The sequence below is a fragment of the Phalangium opilio genome, unplaced genomic scaffold (assembly GCF_054372755.1).
Source record: "Phalangium opilio isolate 3A_F unplaced genomic scaffold, DU_Popi_V2 ptg000045l_1, whole genome shotgun sequence".
NCBI lineage: Eukaryota > Metazoa > Arthropoda > Arachnida > Opiliones > Phalangiidae > Phalangium > Phalangium opilio.
In genome coordinates this window covers 7,782,103-7,799,991 of record NW_028324168.1, presented here as the reverse complement: position 1 = coordinate 7,799,991, position 17,889 = coordinate 7,782,103, and the positions used below count along the sequence as shown (strand labels likewise).

Here is a 17,889-nt window from a genome sequence, read left to right as displayed (position 1 = left end):
CGTTATGATCTTCTTGAAAAGTTGAAATTATGATCTATAGTTAGGCCTAACGTCGCGGTGCCCATTTTTATCTGTTTTTCTTGTTTTTCGGAGGTCTTGTTTGGCGTGTCTGTAAGTTTTTGAGTTAGATTCATTCGCGCGCGCGTTTTTCCCGCCATTCTGACAGTAAATTTGGCGGGTAAAATGAATTGCTCTAGCAACAACCGCGCCCCCTTTTTGAGCGCGGTTTTCCTAAGACCCAGCTAACTTAACTCTCTTCTCACGCGCTCTCTTTCGAAAATGATTTTTGACAAGTCAGTATTTCTTTCCCGATAATAAATGAGTTTGAAAAATATTTGGCGGGACTTTCTCTTCTTCATTACAATAATTCTCTTGTTCTTTGACGAATATGAAATTTCCGGCCTAGGAAATGATGTGGGCGAATTTGTTAATCAAATATTTACTCGGAGACGTTCAAAATCTTTGAATTAAAGGAATTTTTGAAGATAAATCATGTTATAGTTTTAAATTGAATCGCTAAGCCTAATTCGACTAAACAACTAAATCACAATGCGAATAAGCCTTTCACTAACTCTCTCTCTCTCGCTCCTCTCGAGATCTCTAATATTTATTCCGAGACATCTTGAAAACGTTTTCAGTTCTTTTGAGATTGAAAGTTTTTCTGGTAAAGATGGAAGGGGCGACGCCCTCTGCTAGCCGCCTTTGGAAACAACGAACTAAAAAGTGAAGACCTTAAATTTTTCGACGTATATATTGGCCCATAATTTATACCTCGTTCAATTATAAAGATTTTTTTTTCTTTTTTAACTTCATTTCATTTTATAAGCTGTCCAGCGACGTGCCATTACCTATCGAATATTAAAAAGTCTCTGTAGGTCGGACGTCCCTTAAGGAAAGGTAAAAAAAAAAAACGTTTAAACAGTTCCACGAAATTGTAAAAAATATTGAAATTATTTCAAGAGAAAGTGAATCTATATAATACCAAGAAGTGATATCTAGTTTATTAGGGAGAAGGTATAAATCCGCCACATTTATAATCTAGCTTTATCTCCAGTCAGGACGTAGATCCGGAGTTAATCCTCGCCTCTAAATTACAACCAGCATCTCATTGGTTCTTGAAAACTCACGTCAGCGCGACGCGAATGACGAAAATTACGTATTTTCCGATTGAGGAGAGGCGAAATAGCCCGGGGCCTCCTTTTACGTCCCCCCATGTATTTTGAAAGGGGGACTGGGACTATGGCGAGCGAATACATAGGCACCTTATACCTTCTCCCTAATAAACTAGATATCGCTTCTTGATAATACGAAATATGTATGAATCAACGCATCATATCTTTTAATTTTGAATTCCATTATACTATAACCGAGGTGTCTGATTGGTCCCCCAATTAGACTTGAAAAAGAAAGAGAAAGCATCGAAAACAAACGTCGGAATTAATTTTTTATTCTTTAATCAACTATAGCGACATATCTTGAAGGTTTTGAGAATGGTAAACAAGTTTTTGTGTTTATTCGGGTAATTACACGTTAGCACCATTCTCCAACTTCCCCCCCCCTCCCCCGAGACTTGTGTGTGAGTCTTCTCTGGAAACGTATAGTAGTGCCTTAAACGATTTAACCTCTTCTACCGGTCTTTTTGGTGGCGCAAGTACTTACTTATTAATAGCTGGAAGGGCTTGTAAATTTAATGGATTTATAATTAAGTCTCCAACCTTAAACTCTGCCCCCTTTTTAAAATATAGTACCCGCATTTTATTTTTTTTTCTCTCTTCTTGTTTTACGCTAATGATTGGAATTCATTCAGGTTATGTGTCATTATCCAAGAATAATGCGTGTCGATGGATGAGTAGCGGTTTAATGGTGTTTTTACGCAAATGATTGAGCTGTTTATGGAAACTAGCTTAAACCTTAAATTCTTCAACATTGTTTATTCGAGTTAGTGACGTAGTTGTTGCGAAATTATTTATATTTAAATATGTGGTTTGTTAATTACGTTACGTCATAAAATAGGAAATATTTCTTAGCCACGTTTAATAGAGAATACTTTTCGTGGACAATTCATACGTCATATTGAACTCCTATACAGGGTGTTTGTGAAATGTCCATCAATAATGAAAGGGCGTATTTATTGGGCCACTTTGAGTCGAAAATGTTCTATGACATTTTTCCGTCCGAGCCACTGTTTTCAAGTTATGATTGGAGTAATTTACGGATGACCCCTTAAATTTAATTAAGAAATTGAAAGACAGCGCTAATTTAATGAAGGGGTCATCCCTAAAATATTCAAATCATAACTCGAAAACCGTGGCTCGGACGGCAAAATGTCATAGAACATTTTCGACTCAAAATGGCCCAATAAATACGCCCTTTCATTATTGATGGACTTTTCACAAACACCCTGTATAAACGTGAGGACCGACTGAATTGCGTCACAAGTTACCTACCCAAAATCGTTTTGGGAGAATGTGTCATCGGAAAATTTTTTGAAAACAATTTAATACAGATTAATCTTAAGTTTGCTTCAAATGATAGTAATGCAACGCGTTCCAACCTTTTTTAATTAATAATCTTGTAATAGGGAAAAATAATTTTACAAGCAATTGAGTCGATCAGATAATAGGGAGGCGTAATAACTCCTAGACCGGTTCCACAAAGCAAAAAAGGAAATTAACATTCTTTGCCAAAACCAAAAATGCAGCCAAAAAGGCAATTTTCTCTTGTTATTATAGAATAGATTTTAAGAGACACACGTATATGTAGGAAACGAAAATCAAATGATTAATAGAAATTTATAATAATACCCAATTTGGTAATACTAAGGACTCTTTTGATTCCCGCCCCCATTTACGCCCCCTTATCTTTATCTTTGTCGTTTGCCTAAGGTTATTAAGACACCTGACGTATACCAATTATACAACGGAGGGCGACCTAACCTGAAACCACGAGTCGTATTTAATAAGTTTAATTAATGGCATATTAAAAAGAATCGGGATAAATTGACGTACTACCCTGCATGTTCAAAAATTGCAAAAAAGATATTTCGATATTTATTTATTAGGCTACCTGAATTAACACCTCGCGACTGACTATTGCAATGAAATTTTTTTTGGTAGAATGATAATTATATTTTTCCCGAAGCTGGATTGACGTGCTTTGATTTTTAATTACCTTTGATTAAAATCAATTGGAACTCCCTCTAATTGAAGGGAAACTGAAATAGGTCTATTATTTCTATTATTAGTAAACCTCTGCCGGACCTATTAAGAAAATTATTTCACAATATCTTTAAAAAATAAATCATATTAATAAGCGTTAAGATTTAATTATTTTAAATTGTGATATTTTCAGTTAGTTTTGTGAATACTTGTGGAAACTATTATCCTTATTATAATTTTAATTTTTTTGTAGTTTTTGACAAATACGTATTTTTAAAAGAAAAGCTCTCCGCCAATCTATAGCAACCCTAACTGAAATTTTGGAATTTTTCCTTATGTCAAACCTACTATTAAATCTTAGGGATCGAATATTATTGGTTGCTTGATTGTGTTTTCCACTCACGTATTTCGATAGATTTCAGCTATTATCGACCCATATATTATTTTGATTTGCTTTCCAATTTTTATTTAATTTTTTTTAAATACGCCGTCATAATAAAAATTTCAAGAAGTCGCGTTCTAGAAACACGATAATAATTTAAAAAATAGGCCAAAATTATTCCAAAATTAGTCCAAAGCGCGCTTAAGAAATAGAGCCGCAACAATTTGAGTAAAATAAAATTATGTCGGGATCGAGTCATTTTGAATGCGTTGTTGAAACAGTATGGCCACAACGATGTTTCGTGGACTTTGAAAACAATTAAATTAGATTTAAGTTGGAAGGCGTAGGAATGAAAACTTTAATCTTACCCTGACAGACAAAGCTACAAAATGATAATAAGCAACCCTAGATTTATTTAATTTAAATTACCCTTACCTCTTATGGAAGAATTTTTGCATGTTACGCTAGGCCGGGTTGCTGTGTGTGTGGGTTTTACTTATACAGTCTCTAAACCTAAAATGTCGCCCAAAGGCCTTAACATTCTACTATTATTATTATAATAAAACAGGTAGGTAATTATTTTAAGTGACAAAACTCGCCTTTTTCTCCAATCTTCAGTCTATACGTATACAGATACAAAAAAAGAAAAATTCTAGCTTCTCGTAATAATGGGACTATTATCTATGAACGCACGTTTAGAGAAAATGATAGGTCCTACCAGTCTTTTAGACAACCCCTGCTCGCTCTCTCTTGTAGGTCCTGAGGCTTTTGAGGACGAGGCATTTGATATGTGTACGAAGTAATTTCTTCTTTTAGTTGACAATGTGAACGTTCCGCACTTTTGTTTCAATTTGACAAAAACTCGTACGTGTTAAGCCTAATTTGAAAATGAAACTTTAATAGCACGAGCGATTTTTCGCGCCCAAAACTTGGAAAGCACGAGCGATTTTTCGCGCCCTAAACTTGGAAAGCACGAGCGATTTTTGCGCCCAGAACTTGGAAAGCACGTGCGATTTTTCGCGCCCAAAACTTGGAAAGCACGTGCGATTTTTCGCGCCCAAAACTTGGAAAGCACGAGCGATTTTTCGCGCCCAAAACATCGTCGCTCTTTAAATTCTCAGGACCTACACGATGGAAATATGATTTTTGTATCAAGTAACATTACGATGTCTTCGACTAAATATTAATTCCATATTATCGTTGTTAAATGCCGCAAAAAATAGTGGTATCGTCAAAGATGTAAGGTATATAGGCTATATATATCTAAACCCCTATGTCGTTAAATTAATGTCTATTTCAATTGCTTTTAAAGTGTAGGTGAAACTCTTCTTATTGGCTAGTATATTATTTTTATAATTCACCACATTAGTGTTTTATCCGGTATGTGAAACCGTGTCTTAACTTTGTATACGATTTGACTATGCGTAATTTTATTTCAACTTCCCTTTAAACAAAAAAAGGCTATGATTATAAAATACTTCAAATGTCATTACCGGAATATGGAATTTATTTTAAAACGCTCTAAAATTTTAAATTATTTAGTAATGTTCATTTTTATTTCTTTGAAGGTATAATTACACGAACGTTGAATTATTTATAAGGATACTTTTTAATTAAATTTAATTAAAAATATAGGGTATGTTATTAACTATTTGATCATCTCGTCTATTAATCATTGAAAAGAAAAATTAAAAAATATGATGGGGAATATAAAACTTAATCCGAAATTATTTTCTTATCTTCTGTAGCGAGATTCATTGTTTTTCTAATAATAATCAAGCTATACTTTTAAGATTAGGGGCGTGGTTTACATCATTATTCATTTGTTCTAAAAGAAATTAAAAAAAGAATGTTTTATTATTTCTGAGATGGAATTTTAACACTTAAAGTTAATTTTAAGATCGGATAAAGGTAGAGTTTCACAAAAAAAGTTTGAAAGAGATTTAAAACTTCGGAGGAATTTGCTTATTTTGAAAATGATTCCCTAATATACTTTACCTTTAAAGTATATAGATAGATATATCCATTCTTTTGCCTGAAACCTTCAAGTAATAAATCAATTTGAAATTGAGTTAGGGGGTTGAAATTTACCGGCGATTGGGGGGGGGGGGCTTTCAAAATTGCAGTGTTTTTAGCTAGAGGTTACTTTCTTCAATTAAAAGGCGCTCTGAAAACACCAAAAATGTTTTTTTTTTCTTTTCTTGCCCCGAACCCTATAGTATACGCTTTCTTAATAACCCCGAGGACATAGGCTAAACTCATTAATTATATTTAAATGTTTTTCGTTATTATATCTTCAAATATAATGTTCAGTCTATACTATATATTTTTTAATTGTAATTATTATATATGCATAACGAATATTTTTATATGATTACGAAATATTACATGACTGTTTTTTCTTTTCTTTTAGGTTGCTTTTGTTGCTCTGATTCATTTGATTTGACAACAGTAATTAATTAATTAATGCAGTCTGGACTTTTGGGACTTATTCTAATTTCGGTGAGTTTTTGAATTCTTTTTTTAATCTTGTGGTGTTGGTTTTTGGGTTATCAATAAGTGTATCAATAAGTCAAGAACAAACCAAATTGGTTTGATGACTTTTTTCTTGTATAAATTGCCTTACAGACCAACCAGACTTTACCGCGAGACCAAATGGTTAAGTTAAAATACCAAGAAATTATTTCTACTTTTACTGATAGAAATTTAAAAACAAAGACTTGATGAAGAAACAAGTAAAGTTATTGCTCGCGAATTTGTTATTATGCCCATATAGAAAATTACAACTAACCCTTCCAAGTATTTAAGAGTTAAGGTACATCTTATAGGATCTATAAGGTTTAGGAAAGTCTTCCTTAAAATTCCTGAATGGTAACTTAAGAATCGGAATTTAGGGGGGGGGGGCTTATTTAGACTCATCTTATGAAAAACGTTGTCGTCACTGTAGCGTCACGCGGTTCTTTAATTTTTCAACCGAATAACTTAGCTTCTATTCCAAATCCCCAAATTGAAAAAAAAAGAAGAGTAAAATTTGAACGCGATGCAATGTAGGCAAAATACTTCTCTCACCGGAAGTGCGGTTTTTTAACTTCCTCGAGTTCCAAACTATCTCATACTCTCTCTTCCCCAACAAAAATGAAATACGGAATATAAAAAAAAACTTTTTAAAAAAGGGTTGTAACGTTTTCTCGCGCGTTTTCTCATTCATAAATTTGGGCCTCGGAAAAATACCGTACACTCTTTTTATGAATAGACTTAACCCGGCCCTAAGCCTCGGTCTCCTCTATTTTCGTCGCCCATTTCTTTTTGCTTCAAACGTTTTAATTTTAGATTATGCGTTCCCATTAACTCGTTGGGATGAAAGATGTAGACTTTTGTACTGTACAGTATATACCATCTCGAATTTATTTAATTATCACAAGGAATATTAGGTGTAGCTTGGGAAAGTTGCTAGGTCATGTCTTAGTAAGCCTTGGCTATACTACAGGAATCTCTAGGTTCTACTGTAGGATTTCTCCGAGATAGATTTAGTTTGTAAGTAACGATTCGTGGTGAACGTGAAATAATTCATGTTAGTTGAATACAGCCTTCTTGAATTGGATGGTAGGGTGTCAAGCTGAAGTCTTAGGTTATAAAAAGTAGTACCCTTACTGTATCCAGTTTATTTTTAAAACACACCCCTCTCTCTTTCTCATTTTGCGTTGTGGGATTGTTTCGAGAGTGTAGAATTCAAGAACTATTGTGAATGTAACTTCAGTCTAAATGGAAAGGAAGCTAGTTACTTTTTTTTTGTTGCGCGGTTGATATGTCGCGTGTTTTCTTGGAGTATATGTAGCGTCGCAACCGTGGTCCGTGGGTGGGTGGTGTAGCATTTTTGGAGGGTGCTGCTTTGCCTCTGTCTTCGCGGAGATGACTTACTTCCGGTTGCTTAGTTGTTTCCCCGCGCCATAACCATACTAGGAAGTGATAATAGGAACCGAGGTTTTTCTTTTTGTAAAGCTCATTTTGTTGGAATCTAGAATTAACCGACAATAGTTTTTTTAAGAGTGTATAATAATTAGGCTTGGTCAGGTTTTGTTGTGACACTTTCTTCGTCACGCTTCTCCGTGTTTTGAAAGAAGTTTTCTAGCAAGAGACCAAAAATTATGAAGTGGGGAGCACCCAATTGAGAGTTTTCCATCATGGTAAAGGCTTAAGGTGCCACTAGCTGATAGCAAACCTAAATTGACCACGGAAAACTTTGTAAGCCCGTCGCATCTGTTGGGTGCGCGAATCTCGATCGTCTATGACAGCTGCATGCTGTTACGTTAGTTTTCCCTTTTTCGTGGCTAGTTTGATCCGAGGGATGGGTGGTAGAAGCGAGACTCTTTAATAAGCCATCAAAAGGGGAACGAATAGGGGACAAAACTTAACTCGCCATGGCGCGCGCTAAAAGTTTGTGTTGTCAATAAGGTCCGCGATGCGAAGCCTAATTCGACCAACGTTGGGACCCCCTAATACGGATTTTCCCGCGTTTTCTCTCGCGCATCAGTGGTCCTCCGCCGTACGTCGCGCGTTGCTTGCGTGATCGGGTTCGATATTGGCTGGAAAAATCCGAGAACGACAAGCTTACTTATCAGCGTATAACTCACCCCGTATCGCGCCCAAAATATTTCCCGCCAAAAACTAAGGCGCGAGACTTTACCCCCGCGTGTCAGGGACCCGGCTAATTACAAAATAGCGCGCGCGAATCGCCAATATTCATTCGCGCGTGCATATGAGCTGGTGCGGACTAGGATGTCCTGATGTTTTGCCGTCGCGTCGATTCTATGGAGAATTCCGCTAGGATTTTGGATTAAAACGAAGGAAGGAAGGGGTGTGTGGGGGTTAGGATCTACGGTTCCACGATGATGATAATTAGGAAGAAGATTAACTCATTGAATTGGTCCCACCCCCACACACTCTTTCCCGCCTATTTTTCTAATTTTAAGCCTCAATGTATTTTTAATAAGAACTTTTCGCTCTCGAGTCTTTGATTGAGATTAATTACGAGACAGTGCGGCATGGGGTTTCAAACTTTTCCTAATTATTAGACTAAACGTATTAATTATAATAATTGTTCGTGTATTAAGCGCGTACATATTTTCCCAAACGGGTTGAACTCTTTGGATACTAAGTCTTATGTACTGTCAAATACCTAAGCGTTAATCTAAGGTATTCAATCCTTAAAATCGAATAAAAGAAAAAGAATAAAATGTGATTCAAAGAAATTCATCGCCCGTGATAGAACGTCATCTATGTACCAGAATGGACCGCGGCGGCGCTAACACGCGTTTAAGTTTTGGCGGGAAAACTTTTATTTTCTCGGCGTGCACCGAAAAGTTTTCTTGATATAATAAAAGCTCCATAATGGCTTTACCAAATGAAGATTGACACAATGAAAGCCCTCTCGAGCCTCTGCTAAGAGAAAAGGGATGAAAATTGGCGGTGAAGACCCTGACGCTCCCGAGTATCTTTCCCCATAGTTTTTTCCGCGCGCTCTTTATTCCGCTGGCTGCGTGCGAATCTCTGTAGGGATTTGCGGCAAGACTTGTCACGAGCCTTTCAGAATTGTCATAATGAAAAGGATATTTTTCTCCGCGCGTGCTAGGCCTTTTTTTTTTACTTTTATTTTGTCTCTATTTCTACCCGATGTAAATGGTTTTGATAGAGACATTGCATCGCGCGCGACAATGATCCCGAAGGTGGGAAAATTTAGCTCCAAATATTCCGTTCTCGCGCCACATATTATGATGGGTATAAGAAAAAATGTTACCGTTTTACATCGTAAGGCTTTCTACCGGGTACCAACCTCGGATCAGTTTGGGATCAACGCGGATGGGATTTTCGTGTCCATTTTCACGTAACACCGCAAACCGCTTTGCGATCTGTTCAGTTCTATTCTCGGAAGCTCCGAATCCTTTCGCTTTTCCTCTAGTATTCTACTAAATTGTCTGGCAGGCCTTTAGTCGTCGCAAGCTTTATTTGATTGGTTATGCGGATTTTGTTACATAGACGTAGACATTTCTCCTGGAAATCGCAAAAATTAAATTTCAAAATAAATTATTATTTTTTCCCTTTTCTTAAATTTGAAGTCAAAATTTGTTTAGGTACTTCATTTCTCTTCCAAAATGGATGAAAAATGCTTCTGGTTACATTTGCCAAAACAACCTTTATGTTGAAATCATTCCATACACTAATATATTCCCCTACCCCCCCCCCCCCAAATTAAAACGGAACATTTTCCCATAAGCTAAAATAATCACAAAAATTGCTACGCTAACTCTTTCAAACTTTTAACAACAGATCAAAGTAAAATTCAAAATACACACACACATACGTACGAAACCGCGCCTCAAATTTTTCAATAAAAATATTCCCATTAAATTTTGCAATCACTTCAATCTAACCTCATCTCATCTCCATCCTCCTCCTCCTCATCTTCTCTCTCTCTCTCTCTCACTCGGAGAATGGAGAACGAGGGTATAGTATAGTTGTGTAGTTTGCTCTCAAGGTTTTTCCATTACGCATCTCATTTTCCCGTACAAAGTGTTTCCCTCGAGAGATGTCGACACTATTCCCTCTTTCAAGCTGTAGCGCGGGTCTCTTCAAAAAAAAAAAAAAAAAAAAAAAGAAAATGAACCTACACTGTATATCTATGAACTTCATCCTGCGTGATGTCTTTTGTGCTGTGCCCGATACCTCTTGGAGTCTTGGTTTGTGTCCGTATACTGTGAATTTTTTTTTCGGTGTATATTATTTACGAAAGAACGAATACGTAAGCCTTGGTTTTTCCTAAGCCTAACCTAATGTTTACATAGTATTCTAGCCTTTAGGATATATCGAAGCGGTGTCCTTTGCACGTTTGCCACGCGTTCGAGGATACCCAAGCCAGTATTTGCAGTTAAACGTTCACGAGGGCTCTCCTAAATCAGATGTGTTATTTACCAAGGGCTTAAAAAACACCATCTTGTACTGCACAATTCAAATAGAATAGAATAGAATAGTATTAGGCCTATATTTAGACCTATTCCCTCTGTTTTCGATTATTTTTAGGTCTTTTTTTATTTTAATGATGGGTTTTTAGAAATAAATGAATGCTCTGAGACCTAACGCACAGCCTTGGGTAAACCTACTGATTTCAAAAGGAACCCTTTCTTTTTTTGGTGGAAAAGGTTTCCGCTTGGATAAATCGAACTACCGAAATATCACTCTTTAAACATTCGGTTAAATTTGAATCTCCACACGTGGGTTATTTGTGTAGACGTGCATGGGAAGACACGATTTTCTTTAATAAATGAGCGATATGAAATAATTTCGTATGCTCACACGCTACCGCACATTTGATGAATGCATCCACGCACTCTTATGAGATTTATCGTTGAAATAATGGTGGCAAAACTTCTACGTGGGGATAGAAAACTCATTGGTTAAGCGCAGATGTCGTACGGGCATTGTTAGATTGTTGTAGTAACATTTCCTTTAAAATCAACCTCAATTTGTCCAGGGAAACCCCGCACGCAATCCCGAATTTAAATTGACGTATGACTCGTCGTTGTCCTTTACAATTTTTAGTGGCTTTATATACAGACGGGCTTGTATTGACTATTTACCCTCTGATCAAGTATTCATTTCTTTCCACCGCTCTGTACATATTTCGCTTTCCTTTGTCCCTTTGGGGGGACACTAATGGTCCCCTCAGTATCCTCCCCATCCGTATAAGGTCATCAAAAGATGAAAGATATTCCCTTCTTTCTCCTCCCATGATCCCTTTGCGACGAGAGCGATTATGTTCCGTTTCAACAAGGGCGGTCAGTGATTCCATCAACGTAGCCCATAATTTTGGGTTAATTTTCAAATACACAAGTACCGTAACTCAGAAACACTGAAGGTGACAGTACTTAGGTATTTAAAATTAGTTTGCCGTTGAAATTAAACTGAAATAGTAATGCACCAATTCTTTAAAAAATCAAAGTACTTCACCAAGACTAGTAAGATTCCTGTTAACCCAACTCTCCCAAGAACTTACTGTATCTTTGAAACTGATTTTAAGACTGGAGTATACTTATATTTAAAATTGTAATATTTTAAAAATCACGAACGTAAGCCTTTCCATGTAGTAACCTTTGACATTGTAGAACAACATACAGTGAGAGATGGGAATCATACTCTACACCCAAGGAAGAGAAATGTCGCGGCCGCTTCCTTAGAATCTCGATGATTCTATGGTTATTTGGGAGACGCGGAGAACTCCCGGAGACCGGCACGCATGCAGCTAGATAGATCCCAGTCTTCTCCATCCTCTATCCTCTCTCCATCTCTCTCTCTCTGACGGTACACGGAGCGGCGGCATCAATTATGCGTTACTGGGGAAGATGCTACCACCGTTTGGACCCGGGGCCTTTAAGTATGATAAGCCTAATAACGGTATTATACGGGGGTCGCTTGATACCCCGCTACGGAATAGTGTATAGGTGCGCGTAGGGGTAGGGAATAACTATAACCCAAGGGCGCTCGCCCTCACCACCACCATCCCGTTGCATGGACCAAAAACATGAGGATCATTTCTACTTCTCTTTCCACTTTTCCTACCCGCATTGAGAGAGAGAAAGAGCTTGTGTCGTCGTGGTCTCTCGAGGATATGGTCCCTACGCGAGATGATGCTTATTGAGTCCTATCATTCCGGATGTCACGTGTCCGATTCTACTTGTAAAAAGGGACAGAAGGATGCTGGCTCCGTGGTGGAGAAACGCCATGGGATCATTCTGGGGATGGAGAGTTGATTCTCTGTCAATATTGTTCCGATTTTATTCTGTTGGGTTCTCCTTTTTCCTTTTTTTTTCTTTCTTCAAGAGGGATTTTAGAGTATTTGCGTAGGCGATGTTGTATTTGAAGTGATGGAGACCAAATATCTATGTGATGTGGTTTAAGTTGTTATACAACTTGAAAGAAAATGTTTATACAGTAATTCTTAATTCGGAAAAATTAATATTTCAAACTGGAATTAAGTGTTTATCCACAATATTATTTACATTACCTTTCTTACAACGCACATTTGTTTCATGTACCGTAATAAATTACATAAAATCCTTTACAATAAATAAGCAAGTCTAACTTTGGAAGTGAAAATGAATGGACGTTTAAGAAGTTGATTTAATACTTCTGTTATTATGTAAAAGGGTTTTTGCCCAATAGGGGCATTAAACTACCCTTATAAAAAAATATACCTGGCTTAAGCATGCCGGGATAATGCGTGAAAAAATTTCAGTGGGATGAAGAAGAATTCGGAACCGCCCCTGATCTTACGCGAGCATGTAACAACTACAAACTTATAGCGACCCCAGCTCTTTCACCCATGCCTCCCTCTTCTGATACTTGTCTGTCCTTTATAGGACCCCCGAGATTGTCTGATCAAAATATCAAAAAAAAAAATTATAGAGATAATAAATGTATTCGGCTATCTTCAGAAAAAAAGGAGTTTTTCATAATATCATTCATGTTTTTGACAAAGCTATTATAAGCCCTTTCTCGACTTCGATAAGTTTACGTAATATTTTCGCTCTGCTCATTTATTTTAATCGGAGTTCTGTGTGCAGGAATTTTTAAATTTCAAGAGAGAGTAACATCTAATATATTTTTTACGCGAGTTAATGTATAGTTTAGTTTAATTTCAGTGTTTTGTCTTACTTATTCCCTTTAAGTAATATTTGATTTAGCATCTGAATATGCGTCGAGCAATCAGATTTGAATTTACGGTTTAAGATTTAGCGAATGTCTAATCTTTTAAATTTAGTTTTATGTCTTTGAAATTATTTTTGAGGATTAACGTTTTAACTTTTTTTACATCGTCTATTTGAGATACTATTGAAAATGGGAGGAAGATGTGGTTGCTAGCTTTTCCCGCAACATGACGAGTTATTTCCGTCGGATATTTCATTTGAGGGTTGAATATGCCCTCATGGTCACTCATTCATCATTTTAATCGACAAGGGCGCGCATCAAGTTGTCTCTTTACCTTTTCAACACTCGATTGCGCTTCTTTGGCTTTAAGGCCATAAGGGTTATTTAGTCAAAATAAGTTACATATTCTTTAAGATAGCTATAGTAGATTGAAGAGCCCAATGATTGAATTGAACGGCCGCGTTTCTATAATGATGTGTTAATAAGCGTACTTAATTTAAGTCCACGTTCTAGAGATGATTTTTAATTAGAGCTTTGATCACCTTAATGATGACTTTAGGTTATATTTGGTCGTAGTTTTGCGGAAAATTTTGGTTTTTCTATAAAATATAGTGCGGACGATTGTAAGATTTCTAGTTGTTATTTCTTAAGGTGCCCCGGTATTGGAAAAAATATTTCTTAGCGATTATCTACTTCTTAATGAGTAGAGATTTTACTAATTACAGAAGTTTCTTGCCACACAATAATTTTCTTGGTCGCTATCAACGTAACAATGCAATTGACAATAGCCTGGAGTATTATAATATTTCTTTATCTCATTTACTTTTTGTATAATAACTAACCTAAGATTTCATTTCCCCAAAATATCAGAGCTAGTGATATCGTTGCTTAAGCTTTATACTTAAAATTTAGTTGAAGGGAAGAGGGGTAGCGTTAATTTCAGGCCGCAATATACGCCCACTTGGACGCAAGATGGCGCCACACCCAATATTTGACTGATAGTTCCTCCCTGATTGGTTATATACCTTTAACCATCTATGTACCTGTCCCCCCCCCACTCCCAATTCCCGTCGAAATCAGTCTATACTCGCAGACAATTTATAATTTATCCTATGTATCTTCTCTTATCGGTTTTGGACCTCTGAAATTTTGACTACAATAATTGCTACCGACTTTTTTTTCTTTAAGCTTCGTAATATGAAAAAGAAAATTTTCGGAATTAATATTAACATTAATGCCCTGGAGGATTTTGTCAAATTGTACGTAAAATGTTAAAAGGGAATGTGAAGTGTATAGAACTTTAAATATTTCCGCCATTCGTGTAAATTTAATTTTAAATTTAATAACTAGTATAGTATATTAAAAAGTGCATTTTATATTCCCTTTAAAATTACACAATCTTATGAGTTTTTAGGACTTTTCTTTCCAGTCTAATTATTCAAATGAAATATCTAAATAAGTTTGAGAATGACTTCCTTTCGATGCAAAAATAGACGAAAAATTCGCATTATATTATATACCCTGGGGGTCTTGTTTTTCTTTCTAAAATTAAAATTCAAACGTATTGTCAATCACGCGTTATATTACTACAGAAGCCCTAGCTGCAGAAGCTAAAATTATAGGGAATTATTTCTAGTTTTTACCATAAAAACTTTATTTTAATTCAAACATGTCTTCTATTAGAGTCGGTTGTCACATTATACCATGTTTTACCTATGGGCCCACTACCTGAATAATTTAGTAAGAAAGGAAAGAAGAAAAAAAACACACGCAACTAGCTTGTTCAATAACTTATCCCATGTAAATGAGATGTCCCGTGGTTTTGACATAATACCGAAGTGAAGACTCCTTATACCTCCATCTTTTTTGCTTTGGTTGAACGTACGCTGCTCACACGCACCCCCTTATCAGACGTACTATCATAACCCCGTAATACTCTCCATAAGTATCTGTTCAAAAAATATTTGTTGCGCGGTAAATCTTTCCAAGCCACGTCCACTTGGTTGATGGCGCTGGAGTCTTGCTGATTTTTGCGGCCCTGGCATTGCCAATACTTTAGGCAGACACTAACTTATAGATAGTACTATATGGTTATGGCACTAGAGAGAAGAGTTCTAGTTGATTATGCAATAGTTTTATAATAGGAATAAAATATGTGGATGAAGGAGAGATGGAATCCTACTGTTTCCTCTCTTATTTTTTTTTACTAAATGTGTATATGCATCAGCTACCTACTTGTAATTGCATAATTCAGAGTCCGTATCCTTGTTTACGTATCTTATTATTGTTACTGTATACTGGGAGAAAATGTATTCTGGGTTTTTTCAAATCGAGACCCGGTATATACACGTTAAACGGATGGAATTTGTAACAGTTGGTACCAATGTCTGATACTTAAGCTGTATGCAGTTTTTAATCGACGTTGGCGTTAACATTTCAATACCAAATATTTTTGAGTTGTTCTGCATGGGATTGTTTGTTACTCAGTGCTAACGTATAAAATTATATTAATTAAAAACTTAGCTATATCATAAATGAATTTAACCAAACTATTTCAGTTTCCAAAATGACTTTTAATTTTAACGTCAAGCCTCGGTTGTCTACCCTCAACGTAATAACCCGCGTACCCCTATCTGTGACAAATGAGCTCGTAACATCCAATCTTAATATAAATTAACCGAAAATTAATTAACATTTTAAACATTTAATCTATTATACGTAATTCATCACCCAATTTTGCCCGTGGTAGTGTACAGTCAGAAACTTAAAAGTATAATCGAAGAGGGTTGAAACGGGGAAAACCAAAATTAGTAGGGAATTCTCCTAGGCTTAACTTCATAAAAGAGAAAAGAGAGAGATGATGCTATCAAAGTTATTTTAAATGGACCAAGGGAGCTGGAAGATTGCTATTAAAAGGTTGGACCTCAACGAGCATAGTATAAGTATAGCAGAAGTTGATTAAACTGGAGTTATTTCAACCTGGGTAACGGCTCTAGAGAGATACAGAGTTTTTGGGAATAAGGCGTCGAAACTTCCAATGGTTTATTTACTTTTGATTAGTGTACCTTAGATCGCTCGCCTCATCATCTCCTTGCGGGCTTGTATTTTTTTTCTTCTGTTGGATGATGTTTAATAGGACGTGTAGGAATCGCTGTCGAGGTCAAAGGGCAAGGGCGGAGTGGTCTCCTCTACAGGAGTTCTACTAAGTTGGCAAAGGGAGCGAAAATTGAGGGAGTTAATAGTTAGCTACTTGTTCCGCTGGGTCTAGCGCGAGCCAACACCGTCAAAAAGACAAGAGCCTCATAGTACCCAAAACTAATGACTCCCCAAAAAGTAGCCACCTTATAATCTCTTTGCCCCCCCCCCTTTTCTTCATCGTACATCTTGTGTTTTAATAATTTCCAACCTCATCGTGGTCCCTCCTTATTTTGAGAAATGTTCACATTGCGATTGTTTCGGTTGAGTATGAGTTATGTAAGTTAACCCTTTACAAATAACTTAATATTTGTCAATTGGTATCAAAGTATTTAGGATAACTTGAGAAACGATATTAGGTTTGATGGTACTTGATTGTCCTTCTACTCTGTCGTTAGACCTAAGGGAAAATTAAAATTGATTGGTTTGTTTGTGAGTATGAAAATGTAATGAGGATAGTACGACGCGATGAATGAATATTTTTACAAACGTTTGTCTGTCAGTGCGAATAGAACTGAATTGGGTATTGAGCCTGAGTTCATTGATGAGGCCTTAATGCGCGTACGCCTGTAAAAGAAATCGAATTTCGGCATGCCCTTTGTTTTTTCCTCTTACATATCCCAAACCATCCCACCTATGAAATATAACCATTTTTCTCTCAATCGACTAGAGCTATAAAGACCTACATGTCGAATGATGGAATTTTTTTCCTCTTCTTCTTCAATCTTCTAAAAAAAATAAGATGCCATGGAATAATTGCTTTTGAAAAGGCAGCTGTTTAAGTTGTTAATCTTTCATATACAGAAAAATTCTATCCTCTCTTTTTTTGTAATAGCAGAGAAGAGTTAGAAAGAAGAAACAAAAATTTGTGTAGGCTAAATACTTATTTTTGAATATTCTATTTTAAAATTATTTAAAAAGTACCTAGCATTTTTTTTTTCTAAACAAAATCGGAAGTTGAACTAAATAATGAGTAAAAATGGCGTCGTTATCAACTTTAGCGCATCTTTTAAATCATCCCCAAATCTTTGTAAATCCCGATTGGAACTCCTCCTTTATTTCGCGCCCAAGTGAGCAGTTTTTTTTTTTTTGCAACATCTTTAAAACCCATGGGCTGACAACTTTGCAAGATCTCCTAAACACTTTAAACAAGGCGTTCCCTCATATATACCACGAGAGCTAAAGCGGAATCCCTGGTCATCATCCATCCATAATTGATCTTTTAAGACTTCAGAGAAAGTAAAGTAAAAAATCTCCCGTTGAGTTTAAAGAATCTTAAGTTTTCTTAAGATTTGAAATACCTATGCCTAAACCTACATATCGTAAATGCATTTTTCACTGTATATGCAGTAGAAATATCATTTAAACTGAACCCACTATAGTAGCTGGTCGGCCGCTAAAACAATTTATATCCAGAGGGGACTTTGGGGTCATTATTGTGTTATTTCATAGATA

General features: G+C 36.2%; 1 protein-coding gene and 1 long non-coding RNA gene across 2 annotated transcripts in view; one reads left to right on the top strand and one right to left on the bottom strand.

Annotated features, from left to right (window-relative positions):
- Window positions 1-17,889, top strand: part of LOC149677234 (uncharacterized) — a 241,874-nt gene that overhangs the window by 76,751 nt on the left and 147,234 nt on the right. Inside the window, exon 4 of the mRNA XM_089838260.1 lies at window positions 5,954-6,042. The gene's annotated coding sequence lies outside the window, so the exon portion shown is untranslated. The remainder of the gene's footprint in view (window positions 1-5,953; window positions 6,043-17,889) is intronic.
- Window positions 6,841-17,827, bottom strand: LOC149677236 (uncharacterized). The gene is made up of 2 exons (XR_016366605.1): window positions 9,969-17,827; window positions 6,841-9,588 (listed from the first exon to the last, which is right to left on the bottom strand). It is a non-coding gene; the product is annotated as an uncharacterized LOC149677236 (long non-coding RNA).